The sequence below is a fragment of the Lissotriton helveticus genome, chromosome 1_2 (genome assembly GCF_964261635.1).
Source record: "Lissotriton helveticus chromosome 1_2, aLisHel1.1, whole genome shotgun sequence".
Lineage (NCBI taxonomy): Eukaryota > Metazoa > Chordata > Amphibia > Caudata > Salamandridae > Lissotriton > Lissotriton helveticus.
The window spans coordinates 327,505,832-327,528,263 of record NC_136058.1 but is presented as its reverse complement, the minus strand read 5'-3'; the positions used below and the strand labels follow the sequence as shown (position 1 = coordinate 327,528,263).

At 39.1% G+C, this 22,432-nt stretch overlaps 6 non-coding genes across 6 annotated transcripts; all 6 read right to left on the bottom strand.

Moving 5' to 3' along the window:
- Positions 1-2,484: 2,484 nt before the first annotated feature.
- On the bottom strand, positions 2,485-2,556 carry TRNAC-GCA (transfer RNA cysteine (anticodon GCA)). The gene has a single exon. It is a non-coding gene; the product is annotated as a tRNA-Cys (tRNA).
- A 1,012-nt stretch (positions 2,557-3,568) lies between these two features.
- Positions 3,569-3,640, bottom strand: TRNAS-GGA (transfer RNA serine (anticodon GGA)). The gene has a single exon. It is a non-coding gene; the product is annotated as a tRNA-Ser (tRNA).
- Positions 3,641-4,652: 1,012 nt separating this feature from the next.
- Positions 4,653-4,724, bottom strand: TRNAC-GCA (transfer RNA cysteine (anticodon GCA)). Its single transcript has one exon. It is a non-coding gene; the product is annotated as a tRNA-Cys (tRNA).
- Positions 4,725-6,820: 2,096 nt separating this feature from the next.
- TRNAC-GCA (transfer RNA cysteine (anticodon GCA)) lies at positions 6,821-6,892 on the bottom strand. Its single transcript has one exon. It is a non-coding gene; the product is annotated as a tRNA-Cys (tRNA).
- Positions 6,893-7,904: 1,012 nt separating this feature from the next.
- Positions 7,905-7,976, bottom strand: TRNAC-GCA (transfer RNA cysteine (anticodon GCA)). The gene has a single exon. It is a non-coding gene; the product is annotated as a tRNA-Cys (tRNA).
- A 9,674-nt stretch (positions 7,977-17,650) lies between these two features.
- TRNAC-GCA (transfer RNA cysteine (anticodon GCA)) lies at positions 17,651-17,722 on the bottom strand. Its single transcript has one exon. It is a non-coding gene; the product is annotated as a tRNA-Cys (tRNA).
- Positions 17,723-22,432: the final 4,710 nt, after the last annotated feature.

Sequence of the window (22,432 nt, the reverse complement as noted above, 5' to 3'; positions counted from 1 at the left end):
TGGTGGTTCTCTGCTAGAGGGACCAGATGGGCTATGCCTGGGTAACACCTTCCTAGGCCACCCGGGGCTTCCTTCCTCCAGGCCAACGGCTTGTCAAATTGCCCAGGACGGGCTCCATGGCTCTTGGGCAGTCGTCCCCCGGGCGTCCGGGGCTCCATCCCTGCCGACAGCATGGAAAAGTGCCCGGGACGGGCTCCATACGTCCCGGGCAGTCCTCCCCCGGGCGTCCGGGGCACCCATCTCCAGGAGGCCAACAGCATGGCAAAGTACACGGGACGGACTCCATGGGTCCCGGGCAGTCCTCCCCCAGGCATCCGGGGCTTCCATCTCCAGGCCAACGGCTTGTCAGAGTGCCCATGACGGGCTCCACGGGTCCCGGGTATCTGGGACTCCCTTCCCCGGGCCAACGGCATGCCGGAGTTCCCAGGACGGGCTCCACGGGTCCCGGGCGTCTGGGGCTCCCTTCCCCGGTCCGGCGGCTTGTCAGAGTGCCCAGGACGGGCTCCACAGTTCCCGGGCTTCCAGGGTTCCCTTCCCCGGGTCAGCGGCATGTCAGAGTGCCCAGGACGAGTTCCACGTGTCCCGGGCAGTCCTCCCCCGGGCGTCCGGGGCTCCCTTCCCCGGGCCGACGGCAGGTCAGAGTGCCCAGGATGGGCTCCACGGGTCCCGGGCAGTCCTCCCCCCGGGCGTCCGGGGCTCCCTTCCCCGGGCCGACGGCAGGTCAGAGTGCCCAGGACGGGCTCCACGGGTCATGGGCAGTCCTCCCCCGGGCGTCCGGCGCTCCCTTCTCCAGGCCGATGGCAGGTCAGAGTGACCAGGACGGGCTCCACGGGTCCCGGGCAGTCCTCTCCCGGGCGTACGTGGTTGTCCGACAGATTCGGGCAGATGTGCTTTTACGAACCGGATCGGAATCGGCCAAAATAATAATAATAATAATCCACATTTGTAAAGCGCACAATCACCCTTAAGGGTCTCTAGGCGCTAGGGGCCGTCGGGAAGATTAGCAAGCTATTGCCCAGAGTCACATGGTGCTGGGCTAATCTGCCGCCGGTGCCTGGGATCGAACCGTGATCCCCAGATTCCGGAGTCAGCCGCCCTAGCCGCGGCGCCAGCTATTGCCCAGAGTCACATGGTGCTGGGCTAATCTGCGGCCGGTGCCGGGTTCGAACCCTGATCTCCAGATTCCGGAGTCAGCCGCCCTAGCCGCGGCGCCAGCTATTTTCCAGAGTCACGTGGTGCTGGGCTAATCTGCCGCCGGTGCCGGGGATCGAACCGTGATCTACAGATTTCAGAGTCAGCCTCCCTAGCCGCGGCGCCAGCTATTTTCCAGAGTCACGTGGTGCTGGGCTAATCTGCCGCCGGTGCCGGGGATCGAACCGTGATCCCCAGATGGGGATATCCCAAAAATCTGGCATAGATACGGCCCGCCAGGACAGGTTTTGACACCCCTGCTCTACCACTGAGGTATATCCCCAGCTTTATAGTACAATCAGAATGACAAAATATCAGTACATCATGAAAGAGTGAGAGGATCATACTAAGTTGTTCCGGAAAGTACAACCTTGAAACTGTGGAACAGGAGAAGTAGTCCTTAATATTATTTATTAAAGGAAAACTGGATCATTTAAAAAACAGATATTTGTTTCATTGTTATTTTATTTGAATAGGCAGTGGTACATAGGACCAATGCCTCTACATACAATGATTGTTTTGAAACATTCTTAAAGGGGAAGAGGTTTTTATGGGACACCTTATCATTTGAGGATTGGTTACCACAACCACTGAGATGGTGATGAAGTATGATTGTTTTGGGCCAAATTATGGTGGAAAAACATTTCTACGTACCACTACAATTCGGTATTTGGAAGGTACACCCAAACACCCCTTTCGAATACCTTCCATTTAATACATCAGAAAAAGCCATTTTGCGTTTGCAAATGGCCTGATTCTTCAGACCAGCCTTCTTGTAACTGCAATGATAGTTCGTACATCTTGCACGTAGGCAGAGCTTTTAGGGAGAAATTAAATAGTTCTTACGTTGCACAAAAATGAAGTGCTTCAAACAAACACATACTTTGCATGCACAGAGAAGAGGTGGAATATATGTTAGACTGAAGACACAGGTGAAATGAGTAATAGATTGACTGCTTCGCTGCCAAGTTTTATACACCATTTCTTCAGTGCAATACAAGAAAGCACCAAACAGTATAACAAAGTTGTCAATTGGTTTCATAGTCCATTCCCTTTGTTTAGTGCTGTGAAAGGAAGAGCCGAATTCCAAAATTGATCAATGATGTTTCAGAAATTCCCCAAAGGGAATACCAAGCCGAGTGTTAAAAACTGCATTTACTCACAGGTTTTGAGCAGGAAACACTGAAATGCTATTAAAGTGCAATATCCAAGGGAACACTGACTCTGTCAAAGATGATACAAATGGAATTGATGAAAAGTCCCAATTACAAACAACAGAATCAAAATAAGGTGAGGGGACACCCGGATTTGAACCAGGTACCTCTTGATCTGCAGTCAAATGCTCTACCACTGAGCTATATCCCCAACTTTTCAGTCAAATCAGAATGACAAAATATCAGTACATCATGAAAGAGTGTGAGGATCATACTAAGTTGTGCCAGAAAGTACAACCTTAAAACTGTGGAACAGGAGAAGTAGTCCTTAATATTATTTATTAAAGGAAAACTGGATCATTTAAAAAACAGATTTATTTGTTTCATTGTTAGTTTATTTGAATAGGCAGTGGTACATAGGACCAATGCCTCTACATACAATGATTGTTTTGAAACATTCTGAAAGGGGAAGAAGTTTTTACGGGACACCTTATCATTTGAGGATTGGTTACCACAATCACTGAGATGGTGAAGAAGTATGATTGTTTTGGGTCAAATAATGGTGGAAAATCATTTCTACGTACCACTACAATTCGGTATTTGGAAGATAAACCCAAACACCCCTTTCGAATACCTTCCATTTAATACATCAGAAAAAGCCATTTTGCGTTTGCAAATGGCCTGATTCTTCAGACCAGCCTTCTTGCAACTGCAATGATAGTTCGTACATCTTGCACGCAGGCAGAGCTTTTAAGGAGAAATTAAATAGTTCGTACGTTGCACAAAAATGAAGTGCTTCAAACAAACACATACTTTGCATGCACAGAGAAGAGGTGGAATATATGTAAGACTGAAGACACAGGTGAAATGAGAAATAGATTGACTGCTTCGCTGCCAAGTTTTATACGCCATTTCTTCAGTGCAATACAAGAAAGCACCAAACAGTATAACAAAGTTGTCAATTGGTTTCATAGTCCATTCCCTTTGTTTAGTGCTGTGAAAGGAAGAGCCGAATTCCAAAATTGATCAATGATGTTTCAGAAATTTCCCAAAGGGAATACCAAGCCGAGTGTTAAAAACTGCTTTTACTCACAGGTTTTGAGAAGCAAACACTGTAATGCCATTAAAGTGCAATATCCAAGGGAACACTGACTCTGTCAAAGATGATCCAAATGGAATTAATTGAAAGTCCCAATTACAAACAACAGAATCAAAATAGGGTGAGGGGACACCAGGATTTGAACCAGGGACCTCTTGATCTCCAGTCAAATGCTCTACCACTGAGCGATATCCCCAGCTTTTCAGTAAAATCAGAATGACAAAATATCAGTACATCATGAAAGAGTGTGAGGATCATACTAAGTTGTGCCAGAAAGTACAACCTTAAAACTGTGGAACAGGAGAAGTAGTCCTTAATATTATTTATTAAAGGAAAACTGGATCATTTAAAAAACTGATTTATTTGTTTCATTGTTAGTTTATTTGAATAGGCAGTGGTACATAGGACCAATGCCTCTCCATACAATGATTGTTTTGAAACATTCTGAAAGGGGAAGAAGTTTTTACGGGACACCCTATCATTTGATGATTGGTTACCACAAACACTGAGATGGTGAAGAAGTATGATTGTTTTGGGTCAAATAATGGTGGAAAAACATTTCTACGTACCACTAAAATTCAGTATTTGGAAGGCACACCCAAACACCCCTTTCGAATACCTTCCATTTAATACATCAGAAAAAGCCATTTTGCGTTTGCAAATGGCCTGATTCTTCAGACCAGCCTTCTTGCAAATGCAATGATAGTTCGTACATCTTGCACGTAGGCAGAGATTTTAAGGAGAAATTAAATAGTTCCTACGTTGCACAAAAATGAAGTGCTTCAAACGAACACATACTATGCATGCACAGAGAAGAGGTGGAATATATGTAAGACTGAAGACACAGGTGAAATGTGAAATAGATTGACTGCTTCGCTGCCAAGTTTTATACGCCATTTCTTCAGTGCAATACAAGAAAGCACCAAACAGTATAACAAAGTTGTCAATTGGTTTCATAGTCCATTCCCTTTGTTTAGTGCTGTCAAAGGAAGAGCTGAATTCCAAAATTGATCAATGATGTTTCAGAAATTTCCCAAAGGGAATACCAAGCCGAGTGTTAAAAACTGCATTTACTCACAGGTTTTGAGCAGGAAACACTGAAATGCTATTAAAGTGCAATATCCAAGGGAACACTGACTCTGTCAAAGATGATAAGAATGGAATTGATGAAAAGTCCCAATTACAAACAACAGAATCAAAATAGGGTGAGGGGACACCCGGATTTGAACCAGGGACTTCTTGATCTGCAGTCAAATGCTCTACCACTGAGCTATATCCCCAGCTTTTCAGTAAAATCAGAATGACAAAATATCAGTACATCATGAAAGAGTGTGAGGATCATACTAAGTTGTGCCAGAAAGAACAACCTTAAAACTGTGGATCAGGAGAAGTAGTCCTTAATATTATTTATTAAAGGAAAACTGGATCATTTAAAAAACAGATTTATTTGTTTCATTGTTAGTTTATTTGAATAGGCAGTGGTACATAGGACCAATGCCTCTACATATAATGATTGTTTTGAAACATTCTGAAAGGGGAAGAAGTTTTTACGGGACACTTTATCATTTGAGGATTGGTTACCACAATCACTGAGATGGTGAAGAAGTATGATTGTTTTGGGTCAAATAATGGTGGAAAAACATTTCTACGTACCACTACAATTCGGTATTTGGAAGATACACCCAAACACCCCTTTCGAATACCTTCCATTTAATACATCAGAAAAAGCCATTTTGCGTTTGCAAATGGCCTGATTCTTCAGACCAGCCTTCTTGCAACTGCAATGATAGTTCGTACATCTTGCACGTAGGCAGAGCTTTTAGGGAGAAATTAAATAGTTCCTACGTTGCACAAAAATGAAGTGCTTCAAACAAACACATACTTTGCATGCACAGAGAAGAGGTGGAATATATTTAAGACTGAAGACACAGGTGAAATGAGAAATAGATTGACTGCTTCGCTGCCAAGTTTTATACGCCATTTCTTCAGTGCAATACAAGAAAGGACCAAACAGTATAACAAAGTTGTCAATTGGTTTCATAGTCCATTCCCTTTGTTTAGTGCTGTGAAAGGAAGAGCCGAATTCCAAAATTGATCAATGATGTTTCAGAAATTTCCCAAAGGGAATACCAAGCCGAGTGTTAAAAACTGCATTTACTCACAGGTTTTGAGAAGCAAACACTGTAATGCCATTAAAGTGCAATATCCAAGGGAACACTGACTCTGTCAAAGATGATCCAAATGGAATTGATGGAAAGTCCCAATTACAAACAACAGAATCAAAATAGGGTGAGGGGACACCAGGATTTGAACCAGGTACCTCTTGATCTGCAGTCAAATGCTCTACCACTGAGCTATATCCCCAGCTTTTCAGTAAAATCAGAATGACACAATATCAGTACATCATGAAAAAGTGTGAGGATCATACTAAGTTGTGCCAGAAAGTACAACCTTAAAACTGTGGAACAGGAGAAGTAGTCCTTAATATTATTTATTAAAGGAAAACTGGATCATTTAAAAAACAGATTTATTTGTTTCATTGTTAGTTTATTTGAATAGGCAGTGGTACATAGGACCAATGCCTCTACATACAATGATTGTTTTGAAACATTCTGAAAGGGGAAGAAGTTTTTACGGGACACCCTATCATTTGATGATTGGTTACCACAAACACTGAGATGGTGAAGAAGTATGATTGTTTTGGGTCAAATAATGGTGGAAAAACATTTCTACGTACCACTACAATTCAGTATTTGGAAGGCACACCCAAACACCCCTTTCGAATACCTTCCATTTAATACATCAGAAAAAGCCATTTTGCGTTTGCAAATGGCCTGATTTTTCAGACCAGCCTTCTTGCAAATGCAATGATAGTTCGTACATCTTGCACGTAGGCAGAGCTTTTAAGGAGAAATTAAATAGTTCCTACGTTGCACAAAAATGAAGTGCTTCAAACAAACACATACTTTGCATGCACAGAGAAGAGGTGGAATATATGTAAGACTGAAGACACAGGTGAAATGTGAAATAGATTGACTGCTTCGCTGCCAAGTTTTATACGCCATTTCTTCAGTGCAATACAAGAAAGCACCAAACAGTATAACAAAGTTGTCAATTGGTTTCATAGTCCATTCCCTTTGTTTAGTGCTGTCAAAGGAAGAGCTGAATTCCAAAATTGATCAATGATGTTTCAGAAATTTCCCAAAGGGAATACCAAGCCGAGTGTTAAAAACTGCATTTACTCACAGGTTTTGAGCAGGAAACACTGAAATGCTATTAAAGTGCAATATCCAAGGGAACACTGACTCTGTCAAAGATGATAAGAATGGAATTGATGAAAAGTCCCAATTACAAACAACAGAATCAAAATAGGGTGAGGGGACACCCGGATTTGAACCAGGGACCTCTTGATCTGCAGTCAAATGCTCTACCACTGAGCTATATCCCCAGCTTTTCAGTAAAATCAGAATGACAAAATATCAGTACATCATGAAAGAGTGTGAGGATCATACTAAGTTGTGCCAGAAAGAACAACCTTAAAACTGTGGATCAGGAGAAGTAGTCCTTAATATTATTTATTAAAGGAAAACTGGATCATTTAAAAAACAGATTTATTTGTTTCATTGTTAGTTTATTTGAATAGGCAGTGGTACATAGGACCAATGCCTCTACATACAATGATTGTTTTGAAACATTCTGAAAGGGGAAGAAGTTTTTACGGGACACTTTATCATTTGAGGATTGGTTACCACAATCACTGAGATGGTGAAGAAGTATGATTGTTTTGGGTCAAATAATGGTGGAAAAACATTTCTACGTACCACTACAATTCGGTATTTGGAAGATACACCCAAACACCCCTTTCGAATACCTTCCATTTAATACATCAGAAAAAGCCATTTTGCGTTTGCAAATGGCCTGATTCTTCAGACCAGCCTTCTTGCAACTGCAATGATAGTTCGTACATCTTGCACGTAGGCAGAGCTTTTAAGGAGAAATTAAATAGTTCCTACGTTGCACAAAAATGAAGTGCTTCAAACAAACACATACTTTGCATGCACAGAGAAGAGGTGGAATATATGTACGACTGAAGACACAGGTGAAATGAGAAATAGATTGACTGCTTCGCTGCCAAGTTTTATACGCCATTTCTTCAGTGCAATACAAGAAAGTACCAAACAGTATAACAAAGTTGTCAATTGGTTTCATAGTCCATTCCCTTTGTTTAGTGCTGTGAATGGAAGAGCCGAATTCCAAAATTGATCAATGATGTTTCAGAAATTTCCCAAAGAGAATACCAAGCCGAGTGTTAAAAACTGCATTTACTCACAGGTTTTGAGAAGCAAACACTGCAATGCCATTAAAGTGCAATATCCAAGGGAACACTGACTCTGTCAAAGATGATTCAAATGGAATTGATGGAAAGTCCCAATTACAAACAACAGAATCAAAATAGGGTGAGGGGACACCAGGATTTGAACCAGGGACCTCTTGATCTGCAGTCAAATGCTCTACCACTGAGCTATATCCCCAGCTTTTCAGTAAAATCAGAATGACTAATATCAGTACATCATGAAAGAGTGTGAGGATCATACTAAGTTGTGCCAGAAAGTACAACCTTAAAACTGTGGAACAGGAGAAGTAGTCCTTAATATTATTTATTAAAGGAAAACTGGATCATTTAAAAAACAGATTTATTTGTTTCATTGTTAGTTTATTTGAATAGGCAGTGGTACATAGGACCAATGCCTCTACATACAATGATTGTTTTGAAACATTCTGAAAGGAGAAGAAGTTTTTACGGGACACTTTATCATTTGAGGATTGGTTACCATAATCACTGAGATGGTGAAGAAGTATGATTGTTTTGGGTCAAATAATGGTGGAAAAACATTTCTACGTACCACTACAATTCGGTATTTGGAAGATACACCCAAACACCCCTTTCGAATACCTTCCATTTAATACATCAGAAAAAGCCATTTTGCGTTTGCAAATGGCCTGATTCTTCAGACCAGCCTTCTTGCAACTGCAATGATAGTTCGTACATCTTGCACGTAGGCAGAGCTTTTAAGGAGAAATTAAAGAGTTCCTACGTTGCACAAAAATGAAGTGCTTCAAACAAACACATACTTTGCATGCAAAGAGAAGAGGTTGAATATATGTAAGACTGAAGACACAGGTGAAATGAGAAATAGATTGACTGCTTCGCTGCCATGTTTTATACGCCATTTCTTCAGTGCAATACAAGAAAGTACCAAACAGTATAACAAAGTTGTCAATTGGTTTCATAGTCCATTCCCTTTGTTTAGTGCTGTGAAAGGAAGAGCCGAATTCCAAAATTGATCAATGATGTTTCAGAAATTTCCCAAAGGGAATACCAAGCAGAGTGTTAAAAACTGCATTTACTCACAGGTTTTGAGAAGCAAACACTGTAATGCCATTAAAGTGCAATATCCAAGGGAACACTGACTCTGTCAAAGATGATCCAAATGGAATTGATGGAAAGTCCCAATTACAAACAACAGAATCAAAATAGGGTGAGGGGACACCAGGATTTGAACCAGGGACCTCTTGATCTGCAGTCAAATGCTCCACCACTGAGCTATGTCCCCAGTTTACAGTACAATCAGAATGACAAAATATCAGTACATCATGAAAGAGTGAGAGGATCATACTAAGTTGCTCCGGAAAGTACAACCTTGAAACTGTGGAACAGGAGAAGTAGTCCTTAATATTATTTATTAAAGGAAAACTGGATCATTTAAAAAACAACTATTTGTTTCATTGTTATTTTATTTGAATAGGCAGTGGTACATAGGACCAATGCCTCTACATACAATGATTGTTTTGAAACATTCTTAAAGGGGAAGAGGTTTTTTCGGGACACCTTATCATTTGAGGATTGGTTACCACAATCACTGAGATGGTGATGAAGTATGATTGTTTTGGGCCAAATTATGGTGGAAAAACATTTCTACGTACCACTACAATTCGGTATTTGGAAGGTACACCCAAACACCCCTTTCGAATACCTTCCATTTAATACATCAGAAAAAGCCATTTTGCGTTTGCAAATGGCCTGATTCTTCAGACCAGCCTTCTTGCAACTGCAATAATAGTTTGTACATCTTGCACGTAGGCAGAGCTTTTAGGGAGAAATTAAATAGTTCCTACGTTGCACAAAAATGAAGTGCTTCAAACAAACACATACTTTGCATGCACAGAGAAGAGGTGGAATATATGTAAGACTGAAGACACAGGTGAAATGAGAAATAGATTGACTGCTTCGCTGCCAAGTTCTATACGCCATTTCTTCAGTGCAATACAAGAAAGCACCAAAAAGTATAACAAAGTTGTCAATTGGTTTCATAGTCCATTCCCTTTGTTTAGTGCTGTGAAAGGAAGAGCCGAATTCCAAAATTGATCAATGATGTTTCAGAAATTCCTCAAAGGGAATACCAAGCAGAGTGTTAAAAACTGCATTTACTCACAGGTTTTGAGCAGGAAACACTGAAATGATATTAAAGTGCAATATCCAAGGGAACACTGACTCTGTCAAAGATGATCCAAATGGAATTGATGAAAAGTCCCAATTACAAACCACAGAATCAAAATAGGGTGAGGGGACACCCGGATTTGAACCAGGGACCTCTTGATCTGCAGTCAAATGCTCTACCACTGAGCTCTATCCCCAGCTTTATAGTACAATCAGAATGACAAAATATCAGTACATCATGAAAGAGTGAGAGGATCATACTAAGTTGTTCCAGAAAGTACAACCTTGAAACTGTGGAACAGGAGAAGTAGTCCTTAATATTATTTATTAAAGGAAAACTGGATCATTTAAAAAACAGATATTTGTTTCATTGTTATTTTATTTGAATAGGCAGTGGTACATAGGACCAATGCCTCTACATACAATGATTGTTTTGAAACATTCTTAAAGGGGAAGAGGTTTTTATGGGACACCTTATCATTTGAGGATTGGTTACCACAATCACTGAGATGGTGATGAAGTATGATTGTTTTGGGCCAAATTATGGCGGAAAAACATTTCTTTGTACCACTACAATTCGGTATTTGGAAGGTACACCCAAACACCCCTTTCGAATACCTTCCATTTAATACATCAGAAAAAGCCATTTTACGTTTGCAAATGGCCTGATTCTTCAGACCAGCCTTCTTGTAACTGCAATGATAGTTCGTACATCTTGCACGTAGGCAGAGCTTTTACGGAGAAATTAAATAGTTCTTACGTTGCACAAAAATGAAGTGCTTCAAACAAACACATACTTTGCATGCACAGAGAAAAGGTGGAATATATGTAAGACTGAAGACACAGGTGAAATGAGAAATAGATTGACTGCTTCGCTGCCAAGTTTTAAACGCCATTTCTTCAGTGCAATACAAGAAAGCACCAAATAGTATAACAAAGTTGTCAATTGGTTTCATAGTCCATTCCCTTTGTTTAGTGCTGTGAAAGGAAGAGCCGAATTCCAAAATTGATCAATGATGTTTCAGAAATTCCCCAAAGGGAATACCAAGCCGAGTGTTAACAACTGCATTTACTCACAGGTTTTTAGCAGGAAACACTGAAATGCTATTAAAGTGCAATATCCAAGGGAACAATGACTCTGTCAAAGATGATCCAAATGGAATTGATGAAAAGTCTCAATTACAAACAACAGAATCAAAATAGGGTGAGGGGGCACCAGGATTTGAACCAGGGACCTCTTGATCTGCAGTCAAATGCTCTACCACTGAGCTATATCGCCAGCTTTTCAGTAAAATCAGAATGACAAAATATCAGTACATATTGAAAGAGTGTGAGGATCATACTAAGTTGTGCAAGAAAGTACAACCTTGAAACTGTGGAACAGGAGAAGTAGTCCTTAATATTATTTATTAAAGGAAAACTGGATCATTTAAAAAACAGATTTATTTGTTTCATTGTTATTTTATTTGAATAGGCAGTGGTACATAGGACCAATGCCTCTACATACAATGATTGTTTTGAAACATTCTTTAAGGGGAAGAGGTTTTTACGGGACAACTTATCATTTGAGGATTGGTTACCACAATCACGGAGATGGTGATGAAGTATGTTTGTTTTGGGCCAAATTATGGTGGAAAAACATTTCTACGTACCACTACAATTCGGTATTTGGAAGGTACACCCAAACACCCCTTTCGAATACCTTCCATTTAATACATCAGAAAAAGCCATTTTGCGTTTGCAAATGGCCTGATTCTTCAGACCAGCCTTCTTGCAACTGCAATGATAGTTCGTACATCTTGCAGGTAGGCAGAGATTTTAAGAAGAAATTAAATAGTTCCTACGTTGCACAAAAATGAAGTGCTTCAAACAAACACATACTTTGCATGCACAGAGAAGAGGTGGAATATATGTAAGACTGAAGACACAGGTGACATGAGAAATAGATTGACTGCTTCGCTGCCAAGTTTTATACGCCATTTCTTCAGTGCAATACAAGAAAGCACCAAACAGTATAACAAAGTTGTCAATTGGTTTCATAGTCCATTCCCTTTGTTTAGTGCTGTGAAAGGAAGAGCCGAATTCCAAAATTGATCAATGATGTTTCAGAAATTTCCCAAAGGGAATAACAAGCCGAGTGTTAAAAACTGCATTTACTCACAGGTTTTGAGCAGGAAACACTGAAATGCTATTAAAGTGCAATATCCAAGGGAACACTGACTCTGTCAAAGATGATCCAAATGGAATTGATGAAAAGTCCCAATTACAAACAACAGAATCAAAATAGGGTGAGAGGACACCCAGATTTGAACCAGGGACCTCTTGAGCTGCAGTCAAATGCTCTACCACTGAGCTATATCCCCAGCTTTTCAGTAAAGTCAGAATGACAAAATATCAGTACATATTGAAAGAGTGTGAGGATCATACTAAGTTGTGCCAGAAAGTACAACCTTGAAACTGTGGAACAGGAGAAGTAGTCCTTAATATTATTTATTAAAGGAAAACTGGATCATTTAAAAAACAGATTTATTTGTTTCATTGTTATTTTATTTGAATAGGCAGTGGTACATAGGACCAATGCCTCTACATACAATGATTGTTTTGAAACATGCTTAAAGGGGAAGAGGTTTTTACGGGACACCTTATCATTTGAGGATTGGTTACCACAATCACGGAGATGGTGATGAAGGATGATTGTTTTGGGCCAAATTATGGTGGAAAAACATTTCTACGTACCACTAGAATTTGGTATTTGGAAGGTACACCCAAACACCCCTTTCGAATACCTTCCATTTAATACATCAGAAAAAGCCATTTTGCGTTTGCAAATGGCCTGATTCTTCAGACCAGCCTTCTTGCAACTGCAATGATAGTTCATACATCTTGCACGTAGGCAGAGCTTTTAAGGAGAAATTAAATAGTTCCTACGTTGCACAAAAATGAAGTGCTTCAAACAAACACATAATTTGCATGCACAGAGAAGAGGTGGAATATATGTAAGACTGAAGACACAGGTGAAATGAGAAATAGATTGACTGCTTCGCTGCCAAGTTTTATACCCCATTTCTTCAGTGCAATACAAGAAAGCACCAAAGAATATAACAAAGTTGTCAATTGGTTTCAAAGTCCATTCCCTTTGTTTAGTGCTGTGAAAGGAAGAGCCGAATTCCAAAATTGATCAATGATGTTTCAGAAATTACCCAAAGGGAATACCAAGCTGAGTGTTAAAAACTGCATTTACTCACAGGTTTTGAGAAGCAAACACTGTAATGCCATTAAAATGCAATATCCAAGGGAACACTGACTCTGTCAAAGATGATCCAAATGGAATTGATGGAAAGTCCCAATTACAAACAACAGAATCAAAATAGGGTGAGGGGACACCAGGATTTTAACCAGGTACCTCTTGATCTGCAGTCAAATGCTCTACCACTTAGCTATATCCCCAGCTTTTCAGTAAAATCAGAATGACAAAATATCAGTACATCATGAAAGAGTGTGAGGATCATACTAAGTTGTGCCAGAAAATACAACCTTGAAACTGTGGAACAGGAGAAGTAGTCCTTAATATTATTTATTAAAGGAAAACTGGATCATTTAAAAAACAGATTTATTTGTTTCATTGTTATTTTATTTGAATAGGCAGTGGTACATAGGACCAATGCCTCTACATACAATGATTGTTTTGAAACATTCTTTAAGGGGAAGAGGTTTTTACGGGACACCTTATCATTTGAGGATTGGTTACCACAACCATGGAGATGGTGATGAAGTATGTTTGTTTTGGGCCAAATTATGGTGGAAAAACATTTCTACGTACCACTACAATTCGGTATTTGGAAGGTACACCCAAACACCCCTTTCGAATACCTTCCATTTAATACATCAGAAAAAGCCATTTTGCGTTTGCAAATGGCCTGATTCTTCAGACCAGCCTTCTTGCAACTGCAATGATAGTTCGTACATCTTGCACGTAGGCAGAGCTTTTAAGGAGAAATTAAAGAGTTCCTACGTTGCACAAAAATGAAGTGCTTCAAACAAACACATACTTTTCATGCACAGAGAAGAGGTTGAATATATGTAAGACTGAAGACACAGGTGAAATGAGAAATAGATTGACTGCTTCGCTGCCAAGTTTTATACGCCATTTCTTCAGTGCAATACAAGAAAGTACCAAACAGTATAACAAAGTTGTCAATTGGTTTCATAGTCCATTCCCTTTGTTTAGTGCTGTGAAAGGAAGAGCCGAATTCCAAAATTGATCAATGATGTTTCAGAAATTTCCCAAAGGGAATACCAAGCCGAGTGTTAAAAACTGCATTTACTCACAGGTTTTGAGAAGCAAACACTGTAATGCCATTAAAGTGCAATATCCAAGGGAACACTGACTCTGTCAAAGATGATCCAAATGGAATTGATGGAAAGTCCCAATTACAAACAACAGAATCAAAATAGGGTGAGGGGACACCAGGATTTGAACCAGGGACCTCTTGAGCTGCAGTCAAATGCTCCACCACTGAGCTATTTCCCCAGCTTTACATTACAATCAGAATGACAAAATATCAGTACATCATGAAAGAGTGAAAGGATCATACTAAGTTGTTCCGGAAAGTACAACCTTGAAACTGTGGAACAGGAGAAGTAGTCCTTAATATTATTTATTAAAGGAAAACTGGATCATTTAAAAAACAACTATTTGTTTCATTGTTATTTTATTTGAATAGGCAGTGGTACATAGGACCAATGCCTCTACATACAATGATTGTTTTGAAACATTCGTAAAGGGGAAGAGGTTTTTACGGGACACCTTATCATTTGAGGATTGGTTACCACAATCACTGAGATGGTGATGAAGTATGATTGTTTTGGGCCAAATTATGGTGGAAAAACATTTCTACGTACCACTACAATTCGGTATTTGGAAGGTACACCCAAACACCCCTTTCAAATACCTTCCATTTAATACATCAGAAAAAGCTATTTTGCGTTTGCAAATGGCCTGATTCTTCAGACCAGCCTTCTTGCAACTGCAATAATAGTTTGTACATCTTGCACGTAGGCAGAGCTTTTAGGGAGAAATTAAATAGTTCCTACGTTGCACAAAAATGAAGTGCTTCAAACAAACACATACTTTGCATGCACAGAGAAGAGGTGGAATATATGTAAGACTGAAGACACAGGTGAAATGAGAAATAGATTGACTGCTTCGCTGCCAAGTTTTATACGCCATTTCTTCAGTGCAATACAAGAAAGCACCAAACAGTATAACAAAGTTGTCAATTGGTTTCATAGTCCATTCCCTTTGTTTAGTGCTGTGAAAGGAAGAGCCGAATTCCAAAATTGATCAATGATGTTTCAGAAATTCCTCAAAGGGAATACCAAGCAGAGTGTTAAAAACTGCATTTACTCGCAGGTTTTGAGCAGGAAACACTGAAATGCTATTAAAGTGCAATATCCAAGGGAACACTGACTCTGTCAAAGATGATCCAAATGGAATTGATGAAAAGTCCCAATTACAAACCACAGAATCAAAATAGGGTGAGGGGACACCCGGATTTGAACCAGGGCCCTCTTGATCTGCAGTAAATTGCTCTACCACTGAGCTCTATCCCCAGCTTTATAGTACAATCAGAATGACAAAATATCAGTACATCATGAAAGAGTGAGAGGATCATACTAAGTTGTTCCAGAAAGTACAACCTTGAAACTGTGGAACAGGAGAAGTAGTCCTTAATATTATTTATTAAAGGAAAACTGGATCATTTAAAAAACAGATATTTGTTTCATTGTTATTTTATTTGAATAGGCAGTGGTACATAGGACCAATGCCTCTACATACAATGATTGTTTTGAAACATTCTTAAAGGGGAAGAGGTTTTTATGGGACACCTTATCATTTGAGGATTGGTTACCACAATCACTGAGATGGTGATGAAGTATGATTGTTTTGGGCCAAATTATGGTGGAAAAACATTTCTACGTACCACTACAATTCGGTATTTGGAAGGTACACCCAAACACCCCTTTCGAATACCTTCCATTTAATACGTCAGAAAAAGCCATTTTGCGTTTGCAAATGGCCTGATTCTTCAGACCAGCCTTCTTGTAACTGCAATGATAGTTCGTACATCTTGCACGTAGGCAGAGCTTTTAGGGAGAAATTAAATAGTTCTTACGTTGCACAAAATTGAAGTGCTTCAAACAAACACATACTTTGCATGCACAGAGAAAAGGTGGAATATATGTAAGACTGAAGACACAGGTGAAATGAGAAATAGATTGACTGCTTTGCTGCCAAGTTTTAAACGCCATTTCTTCAGTGCAATACAAGAAAGCACCAAATAGTATAACAAAGTTGTCAATTGGTTTCATAGTCCATTCCCTTTGTTTAGTGCTGTGAAAGGAAGAGCCGAATTCCAAAATTGATCAATGATGTTTCAGAAATTCCCCAAAGGGAATACCAAGCCGAGTGTTAACAACTGCATTTACTCACAGGTTTTTAGCAGGAAACACTGAAATGCTATTAAAGTGCAATATCCAAGGGAACAATGACTCTGTCAAAGATGATCCAAATGGAATTGATGAAAAGTCTCAATTACAAACAACAGAATCAAAATAGGGTGAGGTGGCACTAGGATTTGAAACAGGGACCTCTTGATCTGCAGTCAAATGCTCTACCACTGAGCTATATCCCCAGCTTTTCAGTAAAATCAGAATGACAAAATATCAGTACATATTGAAAGAGTGTGAGGATCATACTAAGTTGTGCAAGAAAGTACAACCTTGAAACTGTGGAACAGGAGAAGTAGTCCTTAATATTATTTATTAAAGGAAAACTGGATCATTTAAAAAACAGATTTATTTGTTTCATTGTTATTTTATTTGAATAGGCAGTGGTACATAGGACCAATGCCTCTACATACAATGATTGTTTTGAAACATTCTTTAAGGGGAAGAGGTTTTTACGGGACACCTTATCATTTGAGGATTGGTTACCACAATCACGGAGATGGTGATGAAGTATGTTTGTTTTGGGCCAAATTATGGTGGAAAAACATTTCTACGTACCACTACAATTCGGTATTTGGAAGGTACACCCAAACACCCCTTTCGAATACCTTCCATTTAATACATCAGAAAAAGCCATTTTGCATTTGCAAATGGCCTGATTCTTCAGACCAGCCTTCTTGCAACTGCAATGATAGTTCGTACATCTTGCAGGTAGGCAGAGATTTTAAGAAGAAATTAAATAGTTCCTACGTTGCACAAAAATGAAGTGCTTCAAACAAACACATACTTTGCATGTACAGAGAAGAGGTGGAATATATGTAAGACTGAAGACACAGGTGAAATGAGAAATAGATTGACTGCTTCGCTGCCAAGTTTTATACGCCATTTCTTCAGTGCAATACAAGAAAGCACCAAACAGTTTAACAAAGTTGTCAATTGGTTTCATAGTCCATTCCCTTTGTTTAGTGCTGTGAAAGGAAGAGCCGAATTCCAAAATTGATCAATGATGTTTCAGAAATTTCCCAAAGGGAATAACAAGCCGAGTGTTAAAAACTGCATTTACTCACAGGTTTTGAGCAGGAAACACTGAAATGCTATTAAAGTGCAATATCCAAGGGAACACTGACTCTGTCAAAGATGATCCAAATGGAATTGATGAAAAGTCCCAATTACAAACAACAGAATCAAAATAGGGTGAGAGGACACCCGGATTTGAACCAGGGACCTCTTGATCTGCAGTCAAATGCTCTACCACTGAGCTATATCCCCAGCTTTTCAGTAAAATCAGAATGACAAAATATCAGTACATATTGAAAGAGTGTGAGGATCATACTAAGTTGTGCCAGAAAGTACAACCTTGAAACTGTGGAACAGGAGAAGTAGTCCTTAATATTATTTATTAAAGGAAAACTGGATCATTTAAAAAACAGATTTATTTGTTTCATTGTTATTTTATTTGAATAGGCAGTGGTACATAGGACCAAGGCCTCTACATACAATGATTGTTTTGAAACATGCTTAAAGGGGAAGAGGTTTTTACGGGACACCTTATCATTTGAGGATTGATTACCACAATCACGGAGATGGTGATGAAGTATGATTGTTTTGGGCCAAATTATGGTGGAAAAACATTTCTACGTACCACTAGAATTTGGTATTTGGAAGGTACACCCAAACACCCCTTTCGAATACCTTCCATTTAATACATCAGAAAAAGCCATTTTGCGTTTGCAAATGGCCTGATTCTTCAGACCAGCCTTCTTGCAACTGCAATGATAGTTCATACATCTTGCACGTAGGCAGAGCTTTTAAGGAGAAATTAAATAGTTCCTACGTTGCACAAAAATGAAGTGCTTCAAACAAACACATACTTTGCATGCACAGAGAAGAGGTGGAATATATGTAAGACTGAAGACACAGGTGAAATGAGAAATAGATTGACTGCTTCGCTGCCAAGTTTTATACGCCATTTCTTCAGTGCAATACAAGAAAGCACCAAAGAATATAACAAAGTTGTCAATTGGTTTCATAGTCTATTCCCTTTGTTTAGTGCTGTGAAAGGAAGAGCCGAATTCCAAAATTGATCAATGATGTTTCAGAAATTTCCCAAAGGGAATACCAAGCCGAGTGTTAAAAACTGCATTTACTCACAGGTTTTGAGAAGCAAACACTGTAATGCCATTAAAATGCAATATCCAAGGGAACACTGACTCTGTCAAAGATGATCCAAATGGAATTGATTGAAAGTCCCAATTACAAACAACAGAATCAAAATAGGGTGAGGGGACACCAGGATTTTAACCAGGTACCTCTTGATCTGCAGTCAAATGCTCTACCACTTAGCTATATCCCCAGCTTTTCAGTAAAATCAGAATGACAAAATATCAGTACTTCATGAAAGAGTGTGAGGATCATACTAAGTTGTGCCAGAAAATACAACCTTGAAACTGTGGAACAGGAGAAGTAGTCCTTAATATTATTTATTAAAGGAAAACTGGATCATTTAAAAAACAGATTTATTTGTTTCATTGTTATTTTATTTGAATAGGCAGTGGTACATAGGACCAATGCCTCTACAAACAATGATTGTTTTGAAACATTCTTTAAGGGGAAGAGGTTTTTACGGGACACCTTATCATTTGAGGATTGATTACCACAACCATGGAGATGGTGATGAAGTATGTTTGTTTTGGGCCAAATTATGGTGGAAAAACATTTCTACGTACCACTACAATTCGGTATTTGGAAGGTACACCCAAACACCCCTTTCGAATACCTTCCATTTAATACATCAGAAAAAGCCATTTTGCGTTTGCAAATGGCCTGATTCTTCAGACCAGCCTTCTTTCAACTGCAATGATAGTTCGTACATCTTGCAGGTAGGCAGAGATTTTAAGAAGAAATTAAATAGTTCCTACGTTGCACAAAAATGAAGTGCTTCAAACAAACACATACTTTGCATGCACAGAGAAGAGATGGAATATATGTAAGACTGAAGACACAGGTGAAATGAGAAATAGATTGACTGCTTCGCTGCCAAGTTTTATACGCCTTTTCTTCAGTGCAATACAAGAAAGCACCAAACAGTATAACAAAGTTGTCAATTGGTTTCATAGTCCATTCCCTTTGTTTAGTGCTGTGAAAGGAAGAGCCGAATTCCAAAATTGATCAATGATGTTTCAGAAATTTCCCAAAGGGAATAACAAGCCGAGTGTTAAAAACTGCATTTACTCACAGGTTTTGAACAGGAAACACTGAAATGCTATTAAAGTGCAATATCCAAGGGAACACTGACTCTGTCAAAGATGATCCAAATGGAATTGATGAGAAGTCCCAATTACAAACAACAGAATCAAAATAGGGTGAGAGGACACCCGGATTTGAACTAGGTACCTCTTGATCTGTAGTCAAATGCTCTACCACATAGCTATATCCCCAGCTTTTCAGTAAAATCAGAATGACAAAATATCAGTACATATTGAAAGAGTGTGAGGATCATACTAAGTTGTGCCAGAAAGTACAACCTTGAAACTGTGGAACAGGAGAAGTAGTCCTTAATATTATTTATTAAAGGAAAACTGGATCATTTAAAAAACAGATTTATTTGTTTCATTGTTATTTTATTTGAATAGGCAGTGGTACATAGGACCAATGCCTCTACATACAATGATTGTTTTGAAACATGCTTAAAGGGGAAGAGGTTTTTACGGGACACCTTATCATTTGAGGATTGGTTACCACAATCACGGAGATGGTGATGAAGTATGATTGTTTTGGGCCAAATTATGGTGGAAAAACATTTCTACGTACCACTAGAATTTGGTATTTGGAAGGTACACCCAAACACCCCTTTCGAATACCTTTCATTTAATACATCAGAAAAAGCCATTTTGCGTTTGCAAATGGCCTGATTCTTCAGACCAGCCTTCTTGCAACTGCAATGATAGTTCATACATCTTGCACGTAGGCAGAGCTTTTAAGGAGAAATTAAATAGTTCCTACGTTGCACAAAAATGAAGTGCTTCAAACAAACACATACTTTGCATGCACAGAGAAGAGATGGAATATATGTAAGACTGAAGACACAGGTGAAATGAGAAATAGATTGACTGCTTCGCTGCCAAGTTTTATACGCCATTTTTTCAGTGCAATACAAGAAAGCACCAAACAGTATAACAAAGTTGTCAATTGGTTTCATAGTCCATTCCCTTTGTTTAGTGCTGTGAAAGGAAGAGCCGAATTCCAAAATTGATCAATGATGTTTCAGAAATTTCCCAAAGGGAATAACAAGCCGAGTGTTAAAAACTGCATTTACTCACAGGTTTTGAGCAGGAAACACTGAAATGCTATTAAAGTGCAATATCCAAGGGAACACTGACTCTGTCAAAGATGATCCAAATGGAATTGATGAAAAGTCCCAATTACAAACAACAGAATCAAAATAGGGTGAGAGGACACCCGGATTTGAACCAGGGACCTCTTGATCTGCAGTCATGCTCTACCACTGAGCTATATCCCCAGCTTTTCAGTAAAATTAGAATGACAAAATATCAGTACATATTGAAAGAGTGTGAGGATCATACTAAGTTGTGCCAGAAAGTACAACCTTGAAACTGTGGAACAGGAGAAGTAGTCCTTAATATTATTTATTAAAGGAAAACTGGATCATTTAAAAAACTGATTTATTTGTTTCATTGTTATTTTATTTGAATAGGCAGTGGTACATAGGACCAATGCCTCTACATACAATGATTGTTTTGAAACATGCTTAAAGGGGAAGAGGTTTTTACGGGACACCTTATCATTTGAGGATTGGTTACCACAATCACGGAGATGGTGATGAAGTATGATTGTTTTGGGCCAAATTATGGTGGAAAAACATTTCTACGTACCACTAGAATTTGGTATTTGGAAGGTACACCCAAACACCCCTTTCGAATACCTTCCATTTAATACATCAGAAAAAGCCATTTTGCGTTTGCAAATGGCCTGATTCTTCAGACCAGCCTTCTTGCAACTGCAATGATAGTTCATACATCTTGCACGTAGGCAGAGCTTTTAAGGAGAAATTAAATAGTTCCTACGTTGCACAAAAATGAAGTGCTTCAAACAAACACATACTTTGCATGCACAGAGAAGAGGTGGAATATATGTAAGACTGAAGACACAGGTGAAATGAGAAATAGATTGACTGCTTCGCTGCCAAGTTTTATACGCCATTTCTTCAGTGCAATACAAGAAAGCACCAAAGAATATAACAAAGTTGTCAATTGGTTTCATAGTCCATTCCCTTTGTTTAGTGCTGCGAAAGGAAGAGCCGAATTCCAAAATTGATTAATGATGTTTCTGAAATTTCCCAAAGGGAATACCAAGCAGAGTGTTAAAAACTGCATTTACTCACAGGTTTTGAGAAGCAAACACTGTAATGCCATTAAAATGCAATATCCAAGGGAACACTGACTCTGTCAAAGATGATCCAAATGGAATTGATGGAAAGTCCCAATTACAAACAACAGAATCAAAATAGGGTGAGGGGACACCAGGATTTTAACCAGGTACCTCTTGATCTGCAGTCAAATGCTCTACCACTTAGCTATATCCCCAGCTTTTCAGTAAAATCAGAATGACAAAATATCAGTACATCATGAAAGAGTGTGAGGATCATACTAAGTTGTGCCAGAAAATACAACCTTGAAACTGTGGAACAGGAGAAGTAGTCCTTAATATTATTTATTAAAGGAAAACTGGATCATTTAAAAAACAGATTTATTTGTTTCATTGTGATTTTATTTGAATAGGCAGTGGTACATAGGACCAATGCCTCTACATACAATGATTGTTTTGAAACATTCTTAAAGGGGAAGAGATTTTTACGGGACACCTTATCATTTGAGGATTGGTTACCACAATCACGGAGATGGTGATGAAGTATGATTGTTTTTGGCCAAAGTATGGTAGAAAAACATTTCTACGTACCAC